Below are 24,452 nucleotides of genomic sequence, written 5' to 3'. Positions count from 1 at the left end.
GTTTTGTGCTTTTATAACTGTTTTGTGCTTTTATAACTGTTTTGCGCTTTTACAAGACTGTTTTGCGCTTTTACAAGACTGTTTTGCGCTTTTATAAGACTGTTTTGTGCTTTTATAACTGTTTTGCGCTTTTACAAGACTGTTTTGCGCTTTTATAAGACTGTTTTGTGCTTTTATAAGACTGTTTTGTGCTTTTAAAACTGTTTTGTGCTTTTATAACTGTTTTGTGCTTTTATAACTGTTTTGCGCTTTTACAAGACTGTTTTGCGCTTTTACAAGACTGTTTTGCGCTTTTACAAGACTGTTTTGCGCTTTTATAAGACTGTTTTGCGCTTTTATAAGACTGTTTTGCGCTTTTATAACTGTTTTGCGCTTTTACAAGACTGTTTTGCGCTTTTACAAGACTGTTTTGCGCTTTTATAAGACTGTTTTGTGCTTTTATAACTGTTTTGCGCTTTTACAAGACTGTTTTGCGCTTTTACAAGACTGTTTTGCGCTTTTACAAGACTGTTTTGCGCTTTTATAAGACTGTTTTGTGCTTTTATAAGACTGTTTTGTGCTTTTATAAGACTGTTTTGTGCTTTTATAAGACTGTTTTGTGCTTTTATAACTGTTTTGTGCTTTTATAACTGTTTTGCGCTTTTACAAGACTGTTTTGCGCTTTTACAAGACTGTTTTGTGCTTTTACAAGACTGTTTTGTGCTTTTATAACTGTTTTGTGCTTTTATAAGACTGTTTTGCGCTTTTACAAGACTGTTTTGCGCTTTTACAAGACTGTTTTGCGCTTTTACAAGACTGTTTTGCGCTTTTATAAGACTGTTTTGTGCTTTTATAAGACTGTTTTGTGCTTTTATAAGACTGTTTTGCGCTTTTACAAGACTGTTTTGTGCTTTTATAAGACTGTTTTGTGCTTTTATAACTGTTTTGCGCTTTTACAAGACTGTTTTGCGCTTTTACAAGACTGTTTTGCGCTTTTACAAGACTGTTTTGTGCTTTTATAAGACTGTTTTGCGCTTTTATAAGACTGTTTTGCGCTTTTATAACTGTTTTGCGCTTTTACAAGACTGTTTTGCGCTTTTACAAGACTGTTTTGTGCTTTTATAACTGTTTTGTGCTTTTATAACTGTTTTGTGCTTTTATAACTGTTTTGCGCTTTTATAACTGTTTTGCGCTTTTACAAGACTGTTTTGCGCTTTTATAACTGTTTTGCGCTTTTATAAGACTGTTTTGTGCTTTTATAAGACTGTTTTGTGCTTTTATAAGACTGTTTTGTGCTTTTATAAGACTGTTTTGTGCTTTTATAAGACTGTTTTGTGCTTTTATAAGACTGTTTTGCGCTTTTACAAGACTGTTTTGTGCTTTTATAAGACTGTTTTGCGCTTTTACAAGACTGTTTTGCGCTTTTATAAGACTGTTTTGCGCTTTTATAAGACTGTTTTGCGCTTTTATAACTGTTTTGCGCTTTTACAAGACTGTTTTGCGCTTTTATAAGACTGTTTTGCGCTTTTACAAGACTGTTTTGCGCTTTTACAAGACTGTTTTGCGCTTTTACAAGACTGTTTTGCGCTTTTACAAGACTGTTTTGCGCTTTTACAAGACTGTTTTGCGCTTTTACAAGACTGTTTTGCGCTTTTACAAGACTGTTTTGCGCTTTTACAAGACTGTTTTGCGCTTTTATAAGACTGTTTTGCGCTTTTATAAGACTGTTTTGCGCTTTTATAAGACTGTTTTGCGCTTTTATAAGACTGTTTTGCGCTTTTATAAGACTGTTCTGCGCTTTTATAAGACTGTTTTGTGCTTTTATAAGACTGTTTTGTGCTTTTATAAGACTGTTTTGTGCTTTTATAAGACTGTTTTGTGCTTTTATAAGACTGTTTTGTGCTTTTATAAGACTGTTTTGTGCTTTTATAAGACTGTTTTGTGCTTTTATAAGACTGTTTTGTGCTTTTATAAGACTGTTTTGTGCTTTTATAAGACTGTTTTGTGCTTTTATAAGACTGTTTTGTGCTTTTATAAGACTGTTCTGTGCTTTTATAAGACTGTTCTGTGCTTTTATAAGACTGTTCTGTGCTTTTATAAGACTGTTCTGTGCTTTTATAAGACTGTTCTGTGCTTTTATAAGACTGTTCTGTGCAGTTCTGTTGGTTCTGTTCCGTGAGAAGTCGCTCAGTCTCAGCGCTTCTTCTGCCAGTGGGAAAACGGGCAACACGGGACACAACGGAGGCTTTGGACTGGAGCGTGACCAAAAACAACACTTTCATCATCACAACACTTTATACTGCATTATATATGATTATTCTCTTCACTTTATCATTGGTAATGTTGGATTTCATGAAGCCGAGCGCATACTAGAGGACTTGTGATCTATTTGAACATTTGATGAAGTGTTTTACTGTTGTTTGGTCGGTAATTGTGATGTTTCTTGCCACAAAAACATGATTATGTAACAAGAAGGCTGCATGTAGAGAGAAGAACGTAAGAAAAGAATAATTGAGGTAAAGTGGTACAAAAGTGTTGTAAAAGCACCGTGTGGATTTTTGAATTGGGTTTTTCGGCCCAAACTAAATGTGCTAATAGTGCAAATATTGGCCCGATCAAATTCACATAAAGAAGATCAAACGAAACTGTGGCACGTGATGTTCAAACCTAATAAGATGTTATTTTAAGTCTTGATACAATAAATGACCTTCAGGATGTGGCTCTGATGGAACACGTTTCATCTGTATCTGAACCATCACAGTTGTCTACCTTTACGTGTACCTTTAATGTGACCACATGTACTTTTGGTCACATGGGCCGGCAGAGTTTTGGGACAGATTCGAGCAGGGACAGAGTCTGAGCTGAGTTCGTTTATTAGCATCCAGCGTGTCCGAGGTGGAACCAAATGTGATTCATGTGAACCAACTACAGCGAGCGACTGTAAATCACAACATGGATCTGAAACGACTGTCCCACTGGACCATGGCTCTCGTCCGTCCCACTGGACCGGACTTGGCCCACCGGACCGGGCTTGGCCCTCGTCCGTGGCCCTCGTCCGTCCCTCCGGACCGGACTTGGCCCTCGTCCGTGGCCCTCGTCCGTCCCACCGGACCGGGCTTGGCCGTCCCACCGGACCGGGCTTGGCCCTGGTCCGTGGCCCTCGTCCGTCCCACCGGACCGGGCTTGGCCCTGGTCCGTGGCCCTCGTCCGTCCCACCGGACCGGGCTTGGCCCTGGTCCGTGGCCCTCGTCCGTCCCACCGGACCGGGCTTGGCCCTCGTCCGTGGCCCTCGTCCGTCCCACCGGACCGGGCTTGGCCCTCGTCCGTGGCCCTGGTCCGTCCCACCGGACCGGGCTTGGCCCTCGTCCGTGGCCCTCGTCCGTCCCACCGGACCGGGCTTGGCCCTCGTCCGTGGCCCTCGTCCGTCCCACCGGACCGGGCTTGGCCCTCGTCCGTGGCCCTCGTCCGTCCCACCGGACCGGGCTTGGCCCTCGTCCGTGGCCCTCGTCCGTCCCACCGGACCGGGCTTGGCCCTCGTCCGTGGCCCTCGTCCGTCCCACCGGACCGGGCTTGGCCCTCGTCCGTGGCCCTCGTCCGTCCCACCGGACCGGGCTTGGCCCTCGTCCGTGGCCCTCGTCCGTCCCACCGGACTTGGCCCTCGTCCGTCCCACCGGACTTGGCCCTCGTCCGTCCCACCGGACTTGGCCCTCGTCCGTCCCACCGGACTTGGCCCTCGTCCGTCCCACCGGACTTGGCCCTCGTCCGTCCCACCGGACTTGGCCCTCGTCCGTCCCACCGGACTTGGCCCTCGTCCGTCCCACCGGACTTGGCCCTCGTCCGTCCCACCGGACTTGGCCCTCGTTTGTCCCACCGGACTTGGCCCTCGTCCGTCCCACCGGACCATGGGACGTGGTGGGACAAACGAGGGCCAAAACAAATCGGGACACAACAAATCGTATATCAAGACAGTAAAAATATAGTAAAAACCCAGATAAATGACTTAATTCAAGCACATTTTAACACCAGATCTAACTTCACATACATGTTTCCATGGTAACTCCTTTCTCCTGATTCTGTTCCATAAAAATCTACTTGACTAAATAAATAGCCAAAATAATACAAATGTGGGTCGACTCAAACATGAACGGCTGAAAGTTCAACTCCGAGTCTGTGAAGAGGAAGAAGCTTTAATCCTGATGCCCCGAATTTAAACCTGTCGAGTGGAAAGTCCAGACGACGCACAAACATGTTTTTCTTCAAACACACGAGAAGTCGACTCATGGAACCAGAAACACACAGCTGACCTCATCCTCTGCTGCTGCTGCTGCCACCCTTTCCCCACCGACAGAGAGGAGGGGGAGAGAGGAGGAGGAGAGAGGAAGGAGGAGGAAAAAGGAGGAGGGAGGAGAGAGGAAAGAGGAGGAGGAGGAGAAGGGGAGAGGAGAGAGGAAAAGAGGAGGGGAGAAGAGGAGACACAGCTGACCTCATCCTCTGCTGCCGTCACACTTTCCAAGGCCAGAATCTCTTAAATATTAAATATTTCCATAAAGAGAAATCAACAATCTTGAGAACGACTAAACTCTTTTCTCCACGATATAAAAGATCTCAAAGAGAATCACAATCACAAAATCCTGACCCGACAAACTGGACAAGTTATTATAACAAGACATTAAACAGTCATGACCTTTAATACCTCTGACTGAGATGTTTATCAATGTCATGAGTCATGACCTTTAATACCTCTGACTGAGATGTTTATCAATGTCATGAGTCATGACCTTTATAACCTCTGAGATGTTTATCAAGGTTATGACCTTTATAACCTGACTGAGATGTTTATCAAGGTCATGACCTTTATAACCTCTGACTGAGATGTTTATCAAGGTCATGACCTTTATAACCTCTGACTGAGATGTTTATCAAGGTCATGACCTTTATAACCTCTGACTGAAATGTTTATCAAGGTCATGACCTTTATAACCTCTGACTGAGATGTTTATCAAGGTCATGACCTTTATAACCTCTGACTGAAATGTTTATCAAGGTCATGACCTTTATAACCTCTGACTGAGATGTTTATCAATGTCATGAGTCATGACCTTTATAACCTCTGAGATGTTTATCAAGGTTATGACCTTTATAACCTGACTGAGATGTTTATCAAGGTCATGACCTTTATAACCTCTGACTGAGATGTTTATCAAGGTCATGACCTTTATAACCTCTGACTGAGATGTTTATCAAGGTCATGACCTTTATAACCTCTGACTGAAATGTTTATCAAGGTCATGACCTTTATAACCTCTGACTGAGATGTTTATCAAGGTCATGACCTTTAATACCTTTGACTGAGATGTTTATCAAGGTCATGACCTTTAATACCTCTGACTGAGATGTTTATCAAGGATTATGAAGCAGAACTTTAAAGGAGAATAATATCTAAAATATATCAATGCAGTTCTAATCTGAACAAATACTAAATATATTAAAAACAAATGTGAAAGAGAAGCTCATCTTATTTTGACAAATGAAGAGTGGGAAAAATGTGTCCATCTCAGAGGAGTACCCCACATCCACATGTTGTTTTGGAGAAGTGTGTCCATCTCAGTGGAGTACCCCACATCCACATGTTGTTTTGGTGAAGTGCGTCCATCTCAGAGGAGTACCCCACATCCACATGTTGTTTTGGTGAAGTGCGTCCATCTCAGAGGAGTACCCCACATCCACATGTTGTTTTGGAGAAGTGTGTCCATCTCAGTGGAGTACCCCACATCCACATGTTGTTTTGGTGAAGTGCGTCCATCTCAGAGGAGTACCCCACATCCACATGTTTTTTTGGTGAAGTGCGTCCATCTCAGAGGAGTACCCCACATCCACATGTTGTTTTGGTGAAGTGCGTCCATCTCAGAGGAGTACCCCACATCCACATGTTTTTTTGGTGAAGTGCGTCCATCTCAGAGGAGTACCCCACATCCACATGTTTTTTTGGTGAAGTGCGTCCATCTCAGAGGAGCACCCCACATCCACATGTTGTTTTGGTGAAGTGCGTCCATCTCAGAGGAGCACCCCACATCCACATGTTGTTTTGGTGAAGTGCGTCCATCTCAGAGGAGTACCCCACATCCACATGTTTTTTTGGTGAAGTGCGTCCATCTCAGAGGAGTACCCCACATCCACATGTTGTTTTGGTGAAGTGCGTCCATCTCAGAGGAGTACCCCACATCCACATGTTTTTTTGGTGAAGTGCGTCCATCTCAGAGGAGTACCCCACATCCACATGTTGTTTTGGTGAAGTGCGTCCATCTCAGAGGAGCACCCCACATCCACATGTTGTTTTGGTGAAGTGCGTCCATCTCAGAGGAGTACCCCACATCCACATGTTGTTTTGGTGAAGTGCGTCCATCTCAGAGGAGTACCCCACATCCACATGTTGTTTTGGTGAAGTGCGTCCATCTCAGAGGAGTACCCCACATCCACATGTTGTTTTGGTGAAGTGCGTCCATCTCAGAGGAGTACCCCACATCCACATGTTGTTTTGGTGAAGTGCGTCCATCTCAGAGGAGTACCCCACATCCACATGTTGTTTTGGTGAAGTGCGTCCATCTCAGAGGAGTACCCCACATCCACATGTTGTTTTGGTGAAGTGCGTCCATCTCAGAGGAGGAGCTCAAAGTCACATGTTTTTATGGTGAAACGTGTCATATTTTTCTTAACTCAAAGGTCTCATTATTCACAGAGAAACAGCGCCACCAGGAGGCAAACCACTGTCACGTGTTCTGGGACTGTCCTGTCACTCAAACATGAAGTTCATAAAGCTCTGCGACTGTTACGGACATTTACCCCTGAACTTCAGAACTATGAACTTCAGAACTATGAACTTTAGAACTATGAACTTTAGAACTATGAACTTTAGAACTATGAACTTGGGCCTCAGAACTCCTGCCATGGACACAACACATGGATACTTTAGAATGTACTTTAGAACGTACTTTAGAACGTACTTTAGAACGTACTTTAGAACGTACTTTAGAATGTACTTTTGGAATTAACTGTTGACAGCGGGAAAAAAGGTACTGACAAGGAAGTGGACGCCCCAAATTCGTCTTGCTCTCTTCTTCTGTTTCTCAGTTTTCTTGTGATGGTATGTTTAAAAAAATCGAGGGAGAGAGAGAGAGGAGAGACAACTGGACGACAGAGAAGAGGAGAAAGAGGAGAAAGAGGAGAAAGAGGAGGAAGAGGAGGAAGAGAAAGCGGAGGAAGAGGAGAAAGAGGATAAAGCGGAGCAAGAGGAGAAAGAGGGGGAAGAGGAGAAAGAGGAGAAAGAGGAGAAAGAGGAGAAAGAGGAGGAAGAGGAGGAAGAGGAGGAAGAGGAGGAAGAGGGGAAAGAGGAGGAAGAGGGGAAAGAGGGGGAAGAGGAGAAAGAGGAGAAAGCGGAGGAAGAGGAGAAAGAGGGGGAAGAGGAGAAAGAGGAGGAAGAGGAGAGGAAGGAAAGGGTTGCAGGGGGAGAATGTGGAGGAGAGAGAGCGATGTGAATGAGTGATCTGCATGAGAAAAGACACAATCGGAAGCGTCTTTACAGGACGAGCTCGAGTGGCATTCCTGTGTCTCTGGAGGCCCTTGTATCGTCACGGCAACACACAAGCCTGATTTGTGATAAACTGTAAGTATTCATCATCATTTTAACATTTGGTTTATAGTTTCCCCCGATGTTGATCTAAAACGATCTAAAAGTAGAAACAGGTCCGCGACATTTTAAAACACGGTCAAAACATCGGCCAAAATCGTGTTCATTAATGTTTCACTCTCATTCAGCCCCGCCCACAACTTTCAGCTCCGCCCACCACCTTCAGCTCCGCCCACATGGACAGGCCACGCCTCATTATAGAGCCCAGAAACTATGGAAACAGTTGATTATTTTACAGTCCACACAATGATCAACACGCTAAATATGGAGTTAGCATGATTAGCATCTTTAGCCATAGCTAATGGAGTCTGGGCCAAAGTTCAGGGGTCACAAGGTCAAAGCCGAAGAATCACATCCTCAGACTGTGCTTGTTAATTGATATAGATATAAATTAATAATAATGTACTTTTTTTTTTATATCTTGGTAAAGCCGTACAAATGAACAGCATAAACATAAATGATAAAGGACCATGTGACACACACCATGTGACACGCTAATGAAGCTCCAATATCGACATCAGCTCCAAACGGTTAAACTAAAATGAGCCACTGCGACAAAACCACTCCAGCTTTGAGTTTCACATGATTCTGTTTTTACAACATTTGATAAGATTCTCTCGCATCAGAAAGAATCCAAACCAAACAGAGAAACTCCGGATCTGAAGTCACAGTGTGTGTTCAGTCTCACAGCTTTCACACAACACACACTCCAGAAAACACCACAGCTTTCACACAACCACACAGACTCGAGTATTTCTCTGTATTTCCCGCTCGTTCCTGGTGATCCGCCGCTGCAGCGTTTGGACTTGAACATGCCTTTATCCTCGGGGGGGCTTGACCCCGGCTTTGACCCCGGCGTCCTGTGCTTTGGCTGAGATAAATCTGCTGTTTCCTAAAGGGAAGTCCCTCCCCCTCGAGCGGCCCGGGCCCCGTCCTTGAGTGGCCCGGGCCCCCGTCCTGCCGCAGAACTCCCATTGTCCCGCCGTTTCCTGGAGCTCTAACAAACACAGCAAAGGAACATCACGAGAAGCATCACACGGTGAGCAGAGATAAGGGCTTATCTGTGCGGCGGGCGCTCAGGCGTGTGACCCGTGGGACTCACAGTTAAAGGGTCCTGTGCTTCTAAATGGAGGGGAACGATACAGAGGGAATTTACATTTACAAGGATCAGCAAACTTGAATTGTTTACTATGAAGAATAACTGCACTTTGCTCGTTGTAATTGTTCGCTGGACTCAACAGACTCTAAGACAAATAGAAAATAAAAAGCCGAAGGTCATAAAAGGGATAAAAATGTTTTTATTTTCCTCAATATTACACTCCGCCCTCTCCCTCCAGACTCCGCCCTCTCCCTCCAGACTCCGCCCTCTCCCGCCAGACTCCACCCTCTCCACCCTCTCGCTCCAGACTCCACCCTCTCGCTCCAGACTCCACCCTCTCGCTCCAGACTCCACCCTCTCGCTCCAGACTCCACCCTCTCCACCCTCTCTCGCTCCAGACTCCGCCCTCTCCCTCCAGACTCCGCCCTCTCCCTCCAGACTCCGCCCTCTTCCTCCAGACTCCGCCCTCTTCCTCCAGACTCCGCCCTCTTCCTCCAGACTCCGCCCTCTTCCTCCAGACTCCGCCCTCTCCCTCCAGACTCCGCCCTCTCCCTCCAGACTCCGCCCTCTCCACCCTCTCCCTCCAGACTCCACCCTCTCCACCCTCTCCCTCCTCTCCCTCCAGACTCCACCCTCTCCACCCTCTCGCTCCAGACTCCACCCTCTCGCTCCAGACTCCACCCTCTCCACCCTCTCGCTCCAGACTCCACCCTCTCGCTCCAGACTCCACCCTCTCTCGCTCCAGACTCCACCCTCTCGCTCCAGACTCCACCCTCTCGCTCCAGACTCCCCCCTCTCCACCCTCTCGCTCCAGACTCCCCCCTCTCCACCCTCTCGCTCCAGACTCCCCCCTCTCCACCCTCTCTCGCTCCAGACTCCACCCTCTCTCACTCCAGACTCCACCCTCTCGCTCCAGACTCCACCCTCTCCTTCCTTCTCCGCCCTCTCCTTCCAGGCTCCGCCCTCTTGCTCCGGCACATTCTTCACACTCCTTGAGGAGACAAAGCCGCTCTCTCTTCAGTGGCTCCATGTTTTCCATGTCGTGAGTCACTGAAGAGAGAGTTCTTTGTTCCTCATCCGACTTCTGCTGCTCGGGCCCAAAACACGCTCAAAACGCGTTCAAAACTCGCTCAAAACATGATCTAAACGTTCAAAATGTGACCAACAATTCAATCGAGTCCAGAAGGTCACAGTCCTTCAGTCGCATACAAATACGGACGCTTCAAATGTGGAAACTCGCTCAACTTCCCAGTCGGCTCTGTGGATGGCGGTCGCCGTTGAGCACCGAAGAAGAGTAAAACTACTACAACAACAGCAGCTACAGATGAAGAATGAGGTCTAAAACGTGGAACTACAGTCGGTGGCAGTAATGTAACACTTGGATACAACCGCCATAAAACACCAAAGAAGAAGAAATAATCCTGAAATAATAATCAACACTGAGATGAAATCAGGGCAGATTAATCAATGTGTCTGCAACAGCTTCAATATTAATATACCAGAGTTAGCACAAAAGCTACTTTCTGATGCTCTGTCCGTTTGTGCCGCCGTTTGGCTAAACTCTTTGTACGCCGCAGTCTCCTCTCGCGCGCCGCAGTCTCCTCTCGCGCGCCGCAGTCTCCTCTCGCGCGCCGCAGTCTCCTCTCGCGCGCCGCAGTCTCCTCTCGCGCGCCGCAGTCTCCTCTCGCGCGCCGCAGTCTCCTCTCGTGCTTCTTTCTTGTCTAGAGAGTTTTCAGTTTCCTTGGACTCAGACTGGAGGGGCTTCGAGGGACTTTCATTTGTCTGGGACCCTGGTAAGACATAAATCCCGCTAAACCCGAGGAGCTCATCTCTGACTTCAGACAAAGTCTCTGCAGAGAATTATCCACAATGAAAACGTTGAAGTTGCTGCTTAAAACAAATGTCTGGCAAAGTTTTTTTGACAAATATAACGTCTAATAAAATGCATTTGGTCATCGTTTTATGTCTTTTGAGGAAGTTGAACTCTTTCTTCTCTTTGTCTTTTCCATTATGTGTCATTTTTATAAATCCTTTTTGGACCGTTCTCCCGCTCTGTCTTAATTAACCGCCTTAGTCCCAAACAAAAATCACAGAAAAGCGACAGAGACTTGACGCCATTGTGCTTCTCGCGCTGGTGTTGTCGTCTCTCATCAGACGCTTTATCGATCTCAAAGCTCCTTCTGGGTCAGAACTGTTCCACTGTCGAATGTTTGGTTGTGTTTTTGCGTTTATCGCTCTCAAACTAATTGGCTCTGGAGGGATTAATAAAATCGCCTGAATCCGAATAATGAAATTACATAAATAGCACCAAATGTTGTTGTTTGGCTGCTAGGGCGCTTCCTTCACCTCGTTTGACACGGCTCTGAAATAGATTTTGCTTTTGAAACACAGAGAAGAACGCGAGATTGTGTTTTTGTAAAAGGAATCTTGAGTTGTACTTTTGAGCCTAATTTGAACACGTAATTCGATTGTTCGCTCTGTTCCTCTGAGGAGGAGGGGCTTAAAGTTGATCAGACACACGTTTCACGCTGGGGCAGCCGCTGGTTTCATCTCAAACAAACTCGACAAACTCAACAAACTCAAATTTACAAACGGATTTGACAGTTTTAGTCATCGCGTTCTGTTCAAAGTTCACATTTTGAGTGAGAATTGACCAAAAAATACTGAAAAATGTCTTTTAAACTACAGGATACAGCGCTCTACCGACACAAAACTCTGGCTTTTTGAGACTCTTACACTCGGCCCATCGACAAACGTACAATATTCCATCAAACAAATAAACGGTGAATAAATAAAGTATAAAACATGGCCACAAACTCCAGGAACGACCTCCAGACCTGACGTGAGCAACGCCAGAGCAGCGATCGCACATCAACACGTGTTTCGACGCCGTTAGCGATTAGCATACGCGCTAAACGGCGAGTAATAAGCGTTTCCCCCGCGGTGGCGGCTCTGCAGACGGTGAAACAGGAGCTGAGCAGCAGCTGTGGCCCACATCTGCCTCCTCCTCCTCCTCATCACACCTCAGCACCTCACAGCGTAATGACAGGACGCGCGCTACGCTAGCTTTGTGTAGCTAAGGCTCCACATAGTCGTTAGCATCAGTGGAAACACGGCCCTTTAGCACGAGATCAAGTCAGAGTTTGAACTGAGGAAGAGTTTCTGTCACTTTTAGTCACCTTTTGTTGCTACTGGTCACATTTTGTCGCTGTCAGTTGTGTTTTTGTCACTATAAGTCACTTTTTGTCATGTTTTTCCAGCCTTTTGATGAGTTTTTGATGCCTTTTATTCAATTTTTGTTGCTTTTGGTTCCATTTTTGTTGCTTTTTGATGCATTATTGTTATTTTTGTTGTTTGGTGATAAATTATTCTTTTGACTTTCTGCTTTTTGCCACTTGTTTTGGCCTGAGTCTGAGTTCTCTCTGGTCCAATCATCTGGCTGTGCTGTAGAGCTCCTCCCCCTGAGCACCTGGAGCCCAAGAGCCAGACGCTTTAGGAGCCAGAACCTCTCAGGGATCCACTTTGGATCAAAGAAACGGTCCAGACCAGAGACAAGACTGAGACACTTTAGGGCTGAATAAAACCAGAGTGAACCAGTGGAAACATGGCGATGGTGAACATCTAATTCACATTATTTCCCACGTTTTACTGAAGCTCAATCACACCGAGCGAGCAGACCTCCGACTCCTCCTCCGACTCCTCCTCCGACTCCGATAACAAGATAAACACCACAAACATCGACTCAAACAAAACATCTGCGACGCAAAAGCTGGAAATATGATTTTAATTCACGGCTTGTGACTTCAGCCAAAATCTCATTATCGTTTGTTTCTGGCTTTGGCAAAAGATAAGAGACGTCGTGAGAGAAACAGATTCAAATGTCATTATGGAACAGATCAAGAAACAGAAATGTGTGCGGAAGTCCAAGGTCGCACGTATAAAAGTTTACATCAACCTCAATATTGAGTTTGTATCTGCTTGTGTTGAGGCGTCCTTTATCTCCCCCTGTCATTAGCACACAAGCTAGCTTTAGCTGTCCAAAACGGAAATTGCAAAACAACAAAAATGAAACGCAAACGCACAAACACGGCACAGACCTGTAAACAACAACAGATCTACAAACAAACACAGACCTGTAAACAACAAACACAGGTATGTAAACAACAAACACACAAACACATAACTGTAAACAACAAACACACAAACACAGCTCTGTAAACAAAAAACAAACAAACACAGACTTAAACATGTGACTTGTGGTCGATCACTGCGTTTCAATTTAATACTGGTTCTCATGACATTAATCTGATTGGACGCTGCACGACCAATCAGACGACTCTATTGGATTGAACATGTTTGTGCTTCAAATGTCAGACTTGTTGTTTGGAGTGTATGAAATCATGAGGAGCTCGATCACAGGATTGAGACCCGCCTCCTACAGCGAGTCAACATTTATGACACTTATCGACCACTGAGCCTGAACGTGGATCGGAACACACCCTGAACCCGCCCTGAACGTGGCCTGAACACGGCCTGAACGTGGACCTGAACACCCCCTGAACCCGCCCTGAACGCGCCCTGAACGCGCCCTGAACGCGCCCTGAACGCGCCCTGAACGCGCCCTGAACGCGGCCTGGACGCGGGCCTGAACACGGCCTGAACACGGCCTGAACATGGACCTGAACACAGCCTGAACACAGCCTGAACACGGCCTGAACCCGCCCTGAACACGGCCTGAACCCGCCCTGAACGCGGGCCTGAACACGGCCTGAACACGGCCTGAACACGGCCTGAACACGGCCTGAACACGGCCTGAACACGGCCTGAACACGGCCTGAACACGGCCTGAACACGGCCTGAACATGGACCTGAACACAGCCTGAACATGGACCTGAACACAGCCTGAACATGGACCTGAACACAGCCTGAACATGGACCTGAACACAGCCTGAACATGGACCTGAACACAGCCTGAACATGGACCTGAACACAGCCTGAACATGGACCTGAACACAGCCTGAACATGGACCTGAACACAGCCTGAACATGGACCTGAACACGCCCTGAACACAGAGGCAGACACTCTAACCCGGTTTATGGAGGAAATAGCTCCACAAATAAACGTCTGGAGCTGCAACAAAAGCTGCTCAGAATAAAATTTGTCTGGAACATTTCCACATCTGAAGTCTCTGGACAAACAACATTCATTTTTTTAATGCCTTCTGTAACGTCATGATGTTCACTCTGCCTGGAATGTTCCATAGTCTAGCATTAAACTTGTCTGTCTAGGTAAGGTCTCCATGGCGACGAGCAGGTAAGGTCGAGCATGTAAGGTCTCCATGGCGACGAGCAGGTAAGGTCTCCATGGCGACGAGCAGGTAACACAGTGATATTTGCTCTCACAGGTCGATGATGTCACACTTTGACCTCGAGCCTTGAACTAAAATAAACCCTCGTCATCGAGCTAAAAGTGTCGCCCAGCAAACGCTGTCCTGAGACACCAGGTCACCCAGAGCACCCAGAGCACCCGACCAGGAGCACCCGACCCAGAGCACCCGGAGCACCCAGAGCACCCGACCAGGACCTCCAGAGCACCCGACCAGGAGTACCCGACCCAGAGCACCCGACCAGGAGCACCCGGAGCACACGGAGCACCCAGAGCACCCGACCAGGACCTCCAGAGCACCCGGAGCACCCAACCAGGAGTACCCGACCCAGAGCACCCAGAGCACCCGACCAGGAGCACCCGAGCGAGAGCACCCAGCGCACCCAAAGCACCCGACCCAGAGCACCTAGAGCACATAGAGCACCTAGAGCACCCAGAGCACCCAGAGGACCCGACCCAGAGCACCCAGAGCACCCGACCCGGAGCCCCCGACCAGGAGCACCCGACTCGGAGTCCAGACGAAAACTGTCAGAGGCTATTTTAGAGTGTGAAAGACACACCTCAGGGTTAAGTGTCAGAGAGAGAAACAAACAGAGCAGCTCCTCTGGAGAGAGAACACCAGAGAAAGAACACCAGAGAGAGAGAGAGAGAACACCAGAGTGAGAACACCAGAGTGAGAACACCAGAGTGAGAACACCAGAGTGAGAACACCAGAGTGAGAACATCAGAGTGAAAACAATAGAGAAACATTGACGTACATATTTTTGCTCGTATGACTTTATGTAAATACTGTTTATGTTGTTCAGCTTTGGTCAGTTTGAAACATGATGCATAAATAGTATAAATAAAGTTAATTTGACAAATACATTGACAGGGTGACGATTGCAACAGCTGGACAGCACGTCATTTTCTACGTCATACTGAGCGCGGCATAATGAGCTACGAATATTATAATTCTTTAGACGATGGCGGCAGAAAAAGGTACATGACAAAGCTGTCATTCCTTGGTCTGATACCAGCGGAATGTACCTACAGAATGCCGCAGGGTTTGTGGAAGGACAGCCCGACTGACTGGCCTGATGTGGATTGGCCCAGTATCTACGACTATTTGATTGAAAGCCCGGGAATTTTCACCCGGCAATCTAAGTTTCTGACTATCCAATACGCAAACATTGCATCCAAAAACAACGCAGTATTTTGGCATTTTGGTGAATATAGTAGCCGTGCGGTTGTAAAGTACTATGCCGCGCTCAGTATGATGTAGAAAATGACATGCTGTCCAGCTGTTGCAAGCGTCACCCGGTCAAAATAGCGGCGGGTACATGTTCCCGGATGTACTGGTAATTTGCCGGAAGTGAGAACGCATGTATTGCAAAACATCTGAGCAAAACAAACTTCTGCTTGAGAACAGACACGTCAGTGTTTGCAAATGAAACGCCTGAATGCCATTAGCCGTTAGCATTCCAGGAGCTAGCACTAATGCGTTTTCAATGGGGGAGGTAGCGTAGCGTTAGCCTCAGAGTTAGCCTCAGAGTTAGCCTCAGAGTTAGCCTCAGAGTTAGCCTCAGAGTTAGCCTCAGAGTTAGCCTCAGAGTTAGCCTCAGAGTTAGCCTCAGAGTTAGCCTCAGAGTTAGCCTCCAAACATCACAAATGATGAAACTGGGCTGTTTTAGCGACATTTGTGTTTTGAGTAGATCTTTGTAATCTGGACAGTGACGGGCAGCGTAGCGTGGTGGCTGAGTGGTTAGGTTGGACCACATTTTACATCAGCTCAGGACTAAACATCAATCTGTTTTCTTTATGTATTAGTTTATTTGAACTGGGAGAATGTGCATGAACACTTCTGTAAACGTGCCGGTGTTTGCTATAGTTTATCTGATCTGCATCACGTGAATTGCATGTAAATGACGAATAAAGAACTTAACAATGCACCATAAAAACGGACATAATGACAAGAATATTTTAGGTTTTTTAATAAGTGAGTCATAGAAAGTGGAGGTTGAAGTCAGATATTGATAGTTATTACTCATTAATGAACATATAAACAACAAACATGTCCGCAAACGACAGAATTATAGTTTTATGTATGTGGCGCCTTGTTAAATACATGCACTAGACTAGAGTGTTTCCATGAGTACCAGGCTGTTTTGTTTGTGTCTTGTTAAAAGAGCGCCTCACTTTTCCGGTCTGAGTACTGCTCGTCTCCACGGAGATTTTCTTAATTTGCCAGGAATGTTCCACAGCAAGGCATTCAAATCGAGTCCGTACGCGACTGAAACACTGAAAAGCTCAAAAAGGAACGTTGTGGCCTAAAGCACGGCTCCTTAATTATGGCAACAATTACAATCACTATTTATTTGATATATTTGATTTGATTTGATTTGTTTATTTGATTTATTTGATTTGATTTATTTATTTGATTTGATTTATTTGATTTATTTGATTCATTTGATTTGATTCATTTAATTCGATTGATTTGATTGATTTGATTGATTTATTTGATTTATTTATTTATTTATCTATTCTTTATTTTATTTCATTTATATATTTAGATGTTTGCTTGAACACAAAACAACAGCATAAACACAGACAACGCTCTTACAGACACAAGGTCACATGACTCACATCCTCCCCTTTTCACTAAACCACGAGGCTTGGTCCAGTTGCCTTAGAAACGCGGAGCTCCACTTCCTGCTCCGTTCATTCTTATGGTGAATTATCGGAGTGTAAAATAAACGAACAATGAAGTCACATGTTCAGAGCTTTACGTATGTGTTTATAAAAGTGCTAAGCTAATGCTAACATACAATTATGTCATAAATAATGTTTAAATAACTGCACAAACTTAACTATATTAACGAGCGTTTGGATTGGATCATTATAGAAATGATTGAAATGAAAATAACTGCACTTGAGGGTTCTCTCAGGGACAAACACTTTAAAGTCTTCAGAACTGTAAGACGACAGAGCAGACGACAGTCACGACACAGGGTCAAAGAGAGAGAAGGGGTCAGAGGTCACGTCACACCTCGTCCACAAGAACCACACAAGAAGAACCACAAAAGAAGAACTACACCAGAAACACACTAGAACAACCAGAACCACAGCACCTGAGGACACGCCCTCTGTTCTGACCCCTCTGACTAGAGGTTGAACTGAGGTACTGCTCCGTGCTTGACAGCTTCACTCAGACTGAGAGATTCTTCTTCTTTTCAAGATCGTTTGAAATGTTGAAACATAAACAAACAGAACAAATGACTTCAAACCCTAAATTCCATAAAACATCTCCATCTGCAAATGAAAAACTGTGTCATCTTCAGCCTCGGAGCCTGTGATTGGTCAGAACTGGACACGCGCTTTTGACACTGGGCCATTGAAACCAAAACCACAAATCGAAACGCTCAAGAGTTTGTCCTGATCCTGAGAGTCTAGAGTTCTGCTGCTGTAACCATGACGACTACAACAAACAGAACAAGTCACAAGCTCCTCTGCCATGTCATGTATGATCTAGTACACAGTAACAGTAAGAGTACTCCCTGCTTAAAATCTTCACCTCACCGTCTTCAAACGAGTGATTAGAGGCTTCAAGATGGAGATGCACGGCGCTCAGTAAGAGTACTAGTAGTTCATAGAGTAACAGAGTAACAGCGTCTTTGGGTCACTGAAAAGCGCTATATAAATAAAAGTTATTATTATTATTATTATTAGATACAACTATTACACGTTTATTAAAGACAGAACTGAGACTTTTAAACACAATATTAACCAAATAAAGAGTAAAATACAGAGACCGACGGGTTCTAGACAAAGAGTCACAAAAGAGTCACGAGCCACGAGAGAGCCACGGAGAGTCACAGAGAGTCACAGAGAGTCACAGAGAGCCACAGAGAGCCACAGAGAGCCATGAGAGAGCCATGAGAGAGCCACAGAGAGCCACAGAGAGCCACGAGAGAGCCACGGAGAGTCACAGAGAGTCACAGAGAGTCACAGAGAGTCACAGAGAGCCACAGAGAGTCACAGAGAGTCACAGAGAGCCACAGAGAGCCACAGAGAGCCACAGAGAGCCATGAGAGAGCCACAGAGAGCCACGAGAGAGCCACGAGAGAGCCACGAGAGAGCCACGAGAGTCACGAGAGTCACGAGAGAGCCATGAGAGAGCCACAGAGAGCCACGAGAGTCACGAGAGTCACGAGAGAGCCACGAGAGTCACGAGAGTCACGAGAGAGTCACCAGAGAGTCACGAGAGAGTCACGAGAGAGCCACGAGAGTCACGAGAGAGTCACCAGAGAGTCACGAGAGACACGAGAGAGTCACGAGAGAGCCACAGAGAGCCACGAGGAGACACGAGAGCGCCACGAGAGAGACACGGAGACACGAGAGTCACGAGAGAGCCACGCATAGCCACAAGAGTCACGAGAGCCACGGAGAGTCACGAGCCACAGAGAGTCACGAGAGAGCCATGGAGAGTTACAGAGAGCAACAAGAGTCACGAGAGCCACGGAGAGCAACGAGAGCCACTGAGAGTTACGAGAGCCACACAAGAGCCACAGAGAGCTACGGAGAGCCACGAGAGTCATGGAGAGCCACGGAGAGTCACGAGCCACAGAGAGTCACGAGAGAGCCATGGAGAGTTACAGAGAGCAACAAGAGTCACGAGAGCCACGGAGAGCAACGAGAGCCACTGAGAGTTACGAGAGCCACACAAGAGCCACGGAGAGCTACGGAGAGCCACGAGAGTCATGGAGAGTCACGAGAGCCACACAAGAGCCACGGAGAGCCACAAGAGTCACGAGAGCCACGCATAGCAACGAGAGTCACGGAGAGCCACAGAGAGTCACGTCAGCCGCGCTGCTCACAGAAAGCTCCCCGGTCACCGTTTACTTTCCCCTCAGAAGTCGTCACGCTCGCGTCGTTAATTTGCACGGTAAAAACGGCCACGCACGAGTCCACCCGTGTAAACACCGTGAGAACGCGTCACGGATCCACGCAAACGAGTGATCTGCGGGACGGGGGCGCGATCCGCGGGACGGGGGCGCAAGAGCTGACCAGAACCGCGGCTCGGAAAGTCCAGGACAAGACGTCACGCGCGAGTTCAGCAATGCGTGCAATGGGACCCCGGCGCGCGCGTGGAAAGAGCCCGTAGTGCGTAAAAGTTGTGCGTAAAGGTGGCGCAGGAGCACTTACCTCGTTCCTCCGCGTCCTCTCGCGCCGCTATGGACGTGACCCGCTCCAAGGCGCAGTTTGGGAAGTCTGGGAGGAAGAGGAAGAGGAAGAGGGTGGGAGAGGGAAAAGGGGAGGGAGAGAGGGGGGGGGGGGGAGTGAGGGAGAGGAAGAGGGTGGGAGAGGGAGGGGGGAGAGAGGGAGAGGAGGAGTAAAAGCACTTCCGGTGTGCTTTTCAGAACAAAGAGCGCAAAAGAAGGCGCATTAAAAGTGTTACTAAAGCATTATTCTACATTTACTTTCTCAGAACATTTGACTTCTTGGAGTATCGCTATAATTAAGTTATGATAGTTAAGATAAGTCTCTCCAAATCTGGTTTAGACACTTTTGATTTTGGCAATGTTTTTTAGATGGTAAAAAGCTGCTGATGTTATTGATTTGACGTGTTAAAGTTCAAGTCTGAGTCTATTATTACCCCCAGATTTCTAACTTGGTTTGTAGGCTTTAGAGCGAGACTCTGGAGGTGACCGCTAACACTTTCTCTTTGTTTCTGTGGAACAAAGACGATGATTTCAGTCTTGTCTGAGTTCAGCTGGAGAAAGTTGTTTTGCATCCACACACTGATCTGTTGGAGGCAGTGACAGAGTGAATCCACTGGTCCATATTCACCTGCCGACAGTGAAACATAGATCTGACTCGTCTGCATAATTGTGATAGGACACATTTTCACTGCGTATCAGCTGACCTAACGGCAGCATGTAGAGGTTGAACAGAAGGGGTCCCAGGACTGACCCTTGGGGCACACCACAGGTCAGGGGCATGTGGTCTGAGACACAAAGTACTTCCTGTCTTCCAGATAGGACCTTAACCAGTTTAGGGCGGGGCCACTGATGCCCACCCAGTCCTCCTAGTCTCCGTAAGAGGATCCCATGATCGACAGTGTCAAAAGCAGCACTCAGATCTAACAGAATTAAGACTGAGTCTTTGCCCGTGTCAGTGTTCAGGCGGATGTCATTTGTCACCTTGACAAGAACAGTCTCAGTGTGATGAGGTCTAAAACCTGACTGAAACACATCAAATTAGTTGTTTATTAAGAGGAAATCTGTGAGCTGTTGGTAAACAACCTTTTCAAAGACTTTGCCCCAAAATGGCAGATTAGAGATGGGCCGGTAATGACTCAGTACTGCAGCATCAAGACTGCTCTTCTTTAGGAGAGGCTTTATGACCACTCCCCCTGACCCCTGACCACTACTCTTCTTTAGGAGAGGCTTTATGACCACAAAATGGTGTGAGTCGTCACTGCTTCTGAATGTGAACGAGACTAAAGATGTGGTTGTTGATTTTAGGAAAAGCACACTCAGTTATGTAGCGGTCACAGCCAATGGTCAGACTGTGGAGCTGGTGACCCAGTATAAGTACCTGGACACAATCATTGACTCTAGTCTTTGATGAACTGTGATGCCGTGTGAAGAAGAGACACCAGCGCCTGCACCGTCCAAACTCATATGTCTTTATTTTATTCTGCTTTCCTTGAGTCCATCTCAGCCTTCTGCGTGTCATCTTGGTTTAGAAATGTGTCAGTGAAGAACAAAAATGCATTTTCTCAGATTGTGAAATGGGCTGGCAGCTGATTCGGACAGCCCCAACCAAGTATGGAGTCTATATATACCAGAGAAGCTCCAGTATAATGCAGGACCAGAGTTTTAAAACTCAAAGCCACATGTGAGAGTCAATACAGAAGGAGCAGATATTGAGGCTGTAAATAAGAAACTGCTGAAACTTGAGAAATAATTACAAATACTTCAAAAACCTGAGGAAGAGATTCAGAAGGTGACATCTCAAACTTGTACAAACACACTTTGACATTGAAGGATCATATTTGACATGCAGCTAGAAGCATAAGGGATAGAGCTTTATAATAACTACACCGTTTACAGCCTTAACAAAGTCTTTCCTCATTCTTAGTCATAGTGTGATCCAGTTTTAGTTCCCGGTGTAGTCCCAGGTAAATTAATGTGGTGCGAGTGAGAACACAGCAAGAACCTACTAAATCTGGACTTTACTATCTTCAAGAGCTATTTGGAGGTGTTCAGGTAAACTGTGGATTATCTCTGAACATCTCAAACTCAGGACAACTCTCTTCACACGTTTCTAAAATGGAGGAGGTGTTCTTGGTGACATCTAGTGGCAGAAAATGTGGATGCGACTTAATAGTTCAGCATGTAATAAATTCACCTTTTATTAAATGATCTGTGTAAAATGGATAAATGACAGATGTTACAGCCAGTGAACAGCACAACAGCGCCCCCTGCTGCTGCTGCTGCTGCTGCTGCTGCTGCTGCTGCTGCTGCTGCTGCTGCTGCTGCTGCTGCTCAGACTCTCACTCAGGTGTGAACGACTTTCAGAGGAAAGTGAAAGAGTTGAGTCAGTCTGCAGCAGGGCGTCGCACACAGAGGACACAGACCTGTGAGTCTTGTGACTTTTGTTGAAATGGAGCAGATCTCTGCAGTGGAGGACTTCCTGACCTGTCCTGTGTGTCTGGAGATCTTTAAAGAGCCAGTGTCTCTGGGCTGTAACCACAGCTTCTGCTCCAGCTGTCTGCACCACTAATGGGACGAGAACAAGACCAAGAACTGCCCCGTGTGTCGCAGAAAATCCTCTAAAGACTTTATAGATGTGAACTTTGCTCTAAAACAACTGATTCTTTCCTTTCAAAGAAGGCTCCAGCAGGAGAGAGTGAGAAGTTCTGCAGCTCACACCCAGAGCAGAGCCCTCTGTTCTGCCTGGACGAGTGTCGCCCTCTGTGTCCTGTGTGTGAGCCCTCTCTTCACTCTGGACATAAGGTGGTGTCTGTGGACTCAGCCGTGAGTGAACTGAAGGAGCAGCTCCACTCACAGCTCCAGCCTTTGGCCCAGAGGAGAGAGCAGGCCTCAGCCTTACAGCGACAGTATGAGGAAATAAACCTTCACGCACAGACACAGGTGAAGCAATGTGAGCGACAGATCAGGGCGGAGTTTGAGCGGCTGCACCGGTTCCTCCAGCAGGAGGAGGAGTCTGTGCTCAGAGCGCTGAGAGAGGAGCAGAGCAGACAGGCCCAGACCATAGAACCACAGCTGCAGAAGATCAGGGAGAAACTGTCCACTCTAGAACAGAACATCCTCACTGTGGAGGAGCAGCTGAAGAGACAGAGCATGGACTTTATCAGAGAGTACAGACACACTCACAAAACCACCCAGACTCTGCTCTCACAGCCCGGCCCAGAGCTGGGACCAGGACTCCTGATAAACCAGGCCAAAGTACAGTGGAAAATACATTCATGTTGTTTGTAAAACTCTGAATCTAAAGCGAAGCCCTCAGAAGATCGGAGTCCGACTGGATTATGACAAAGGGAAACTGTCTTTCTCTGACGCTGAGGACATGTCTCTGATCTGTTCTCATGAAGAAAGATTCACAGAGAAAATGTTCCCATTGTTCTCTGTTTATAAAGCTGGAGACGCTAAAACCAAAGAGATTAAAATATGTTCCACTGAAGAACTTTAAACCTTTTCATCTTAATTCAAACGTTTCCTGGTCTAAAACACCATTTTGTGTCATTTATCAATCACATATTTTACATAATGTCTTGTATCTTTTTAAATTGTCAATCATAAAATACCAATAAAATATGTCCCCAAAATTTCAACTGTTGTTAAGTGGATAACACCAAACAAGCTAAAGCTAAACTGCAAACAGTAAGAATCATAAAGTGATAAAACTGTTGCCAATAAAACAATAACTTTGGAGAATCTTTCAGACATTTTCAAAAAAGCGATTCCAGCAGCTTCGGTCATTTACAGGAGCTTCACTCACAGAAGCTTCGGTCACTCACAGAAGCTTCGGTCACTCACAGGAGCTTCACTCACAGAAGCTTCGGTCACTCACAGGAGCTTCACTCACAGAAGCTTCGGTCACTCACAGGAGTTTCACTCACAGAAGCTTCGGTCACTCACAGAAGCTTCGGTCACTCACAGGAGCTTCACTCGCAGAAGCTTCGGTCACTCACAGGAGCTTCACTCACAGAAGCTTCGGTCACTCACAGAAGCTTCGGTCACTCACAGGAGCTTCACTCACAGAAGCTTCGGTCACTCACAGGAGCTTCACTCACAGAAGCTTCGGTCACTCACAGAAGCTTCGGTCACTCACAGGAGCTTCACTCGCAGAAGCTTCGGTCACTCACAGGAGCTTCACTCACAGAAGCTTCGGTCACTCACAGAAGCTTCGGTCACTCACAGGAGCTTCACTCACAGAAGCTTCGGTCACTCACAGAAGCTTCGGTCACTCACAGGAGCTTCACTCACAGAAGCTTCGGTCACTCACAGGAGCTTCACTCGCAGAAGCTTCGGTCACTCACAGGAGCTTCACTCACAGAAGCTTCGGTCACTCACAGGAGCTTCACTCACAGAAGCTTCGGTCACTCACAGAAGCTTCGGTCACTCACAGGAGCTTCACTCACAGAAGCTTCGGTCACTCACAGAAGCTTCGGTCACTCACAGGAGCTTCACTCACAGAAGCTTCGGTCACTCACAGGAGCTTCACTCACAGAAGCTTCGGTCACTCACAGGAGGCTGGATGCTGTCCCCTGCTGCTCAAATCCAGGCAGCGCAGCTTTCTTTGTGTATTTCAAGCGTCGATGTAAAGTTTACACGACTGTTAGAGATTTCAAACTCCCCATTCGCCCCTGAAACTATAAATACTGGACATGTTTGAGCCGATGAAAGTCCAGCCCACAAAAAGACCCCAAGGGAGACGGTTCCGGCGTGAAACGAACTTGATTAAAGCTGGAGAAGCTCATTTTCAAACAGCGAAAGTCGTTTGTATTCACATCCTTCTCACGTGGAGCAGAGTGGACCGCCCCTGCTCAGCCAATCAGCTTTCACCTCGAAGAACCTCCTCAAACGTGACCAAGAACACAGGACTTTAAAGTTCCAGTTCACCGACCTCGTAAAAACATTGAATAAATAAAATTAATTGAAATCCAGAGGTGGAAAAACTGCGCTTAAGTTTGGCATGATCTTAAAAACACTGGTGCTTGTGTTTACTGTCAGTCTCAAAGCCATTTCCTGTTTTATTCTGCGCAAAAGAATAACAACCTATTTGTGGCGGAG

At 46.5% G+C, this 24,452-nt stretch overlaps 1 protein-coding gene and 1 pseudogene across 3 annotated transcripts in view; one reads left to right on the top strand and one right to left on the bottom strand.

Annotated features, from left to right (window-relative positions):
* Positions 1 to 19,415, bottom strand: part of kank3 (KN motif and ankyrin repeat domains 3) — a 45,596-nt gene extending 26,181 nt beyond the window's left edge. For 2 of the 3 annotated variants that reach the window (XM_072438256.1, XM_072438255.1), the window contains exon 1: positions 19,333 to 19,415. The gene's annotated coding sequence lies outside the window, so the exon portion shown is untranslated. The remainder of the gene's footprint in view (positions 1 to 19,332) is intronic. The other variant, XM_072438254.1, reaches the window with a different exon arrangement.
* A 2,258-nt stretch (positions 19,416 to 21,673) lies between these two features.
* On the top strand, positions 21,674 to 22,829 carry LOC140353617 (E3 ubiquitin-protein ligase TRIM35-like; annotated as a pseudogene).
* The last annotated feature ends 1,623 nt before the right edge of the window (positions 22,830 to 24,452 follow it).

The sequence above is a fragment of the Eucyclogobius newberryi genome, unplaced genomic scaffold (genome assembly GCF_026437365.1).
Source record: "Eucyclogobius newberryi isolate DKJ021-1_F unplaced genomic scaffold, fEucNew1.0.hap1 SCAF_9, whole genome shotgun sequence".
Taxonomy (NCBI): Eukaryota; Metazoa; Chordata; class Actinopteri; order Gobiiformes; family Gobiidae; genus Eucyclogobius; species Eucyclogobius newberryi.
This window is presented reverse-complemented; position numbering and strand designations above follow the sequence as displayed.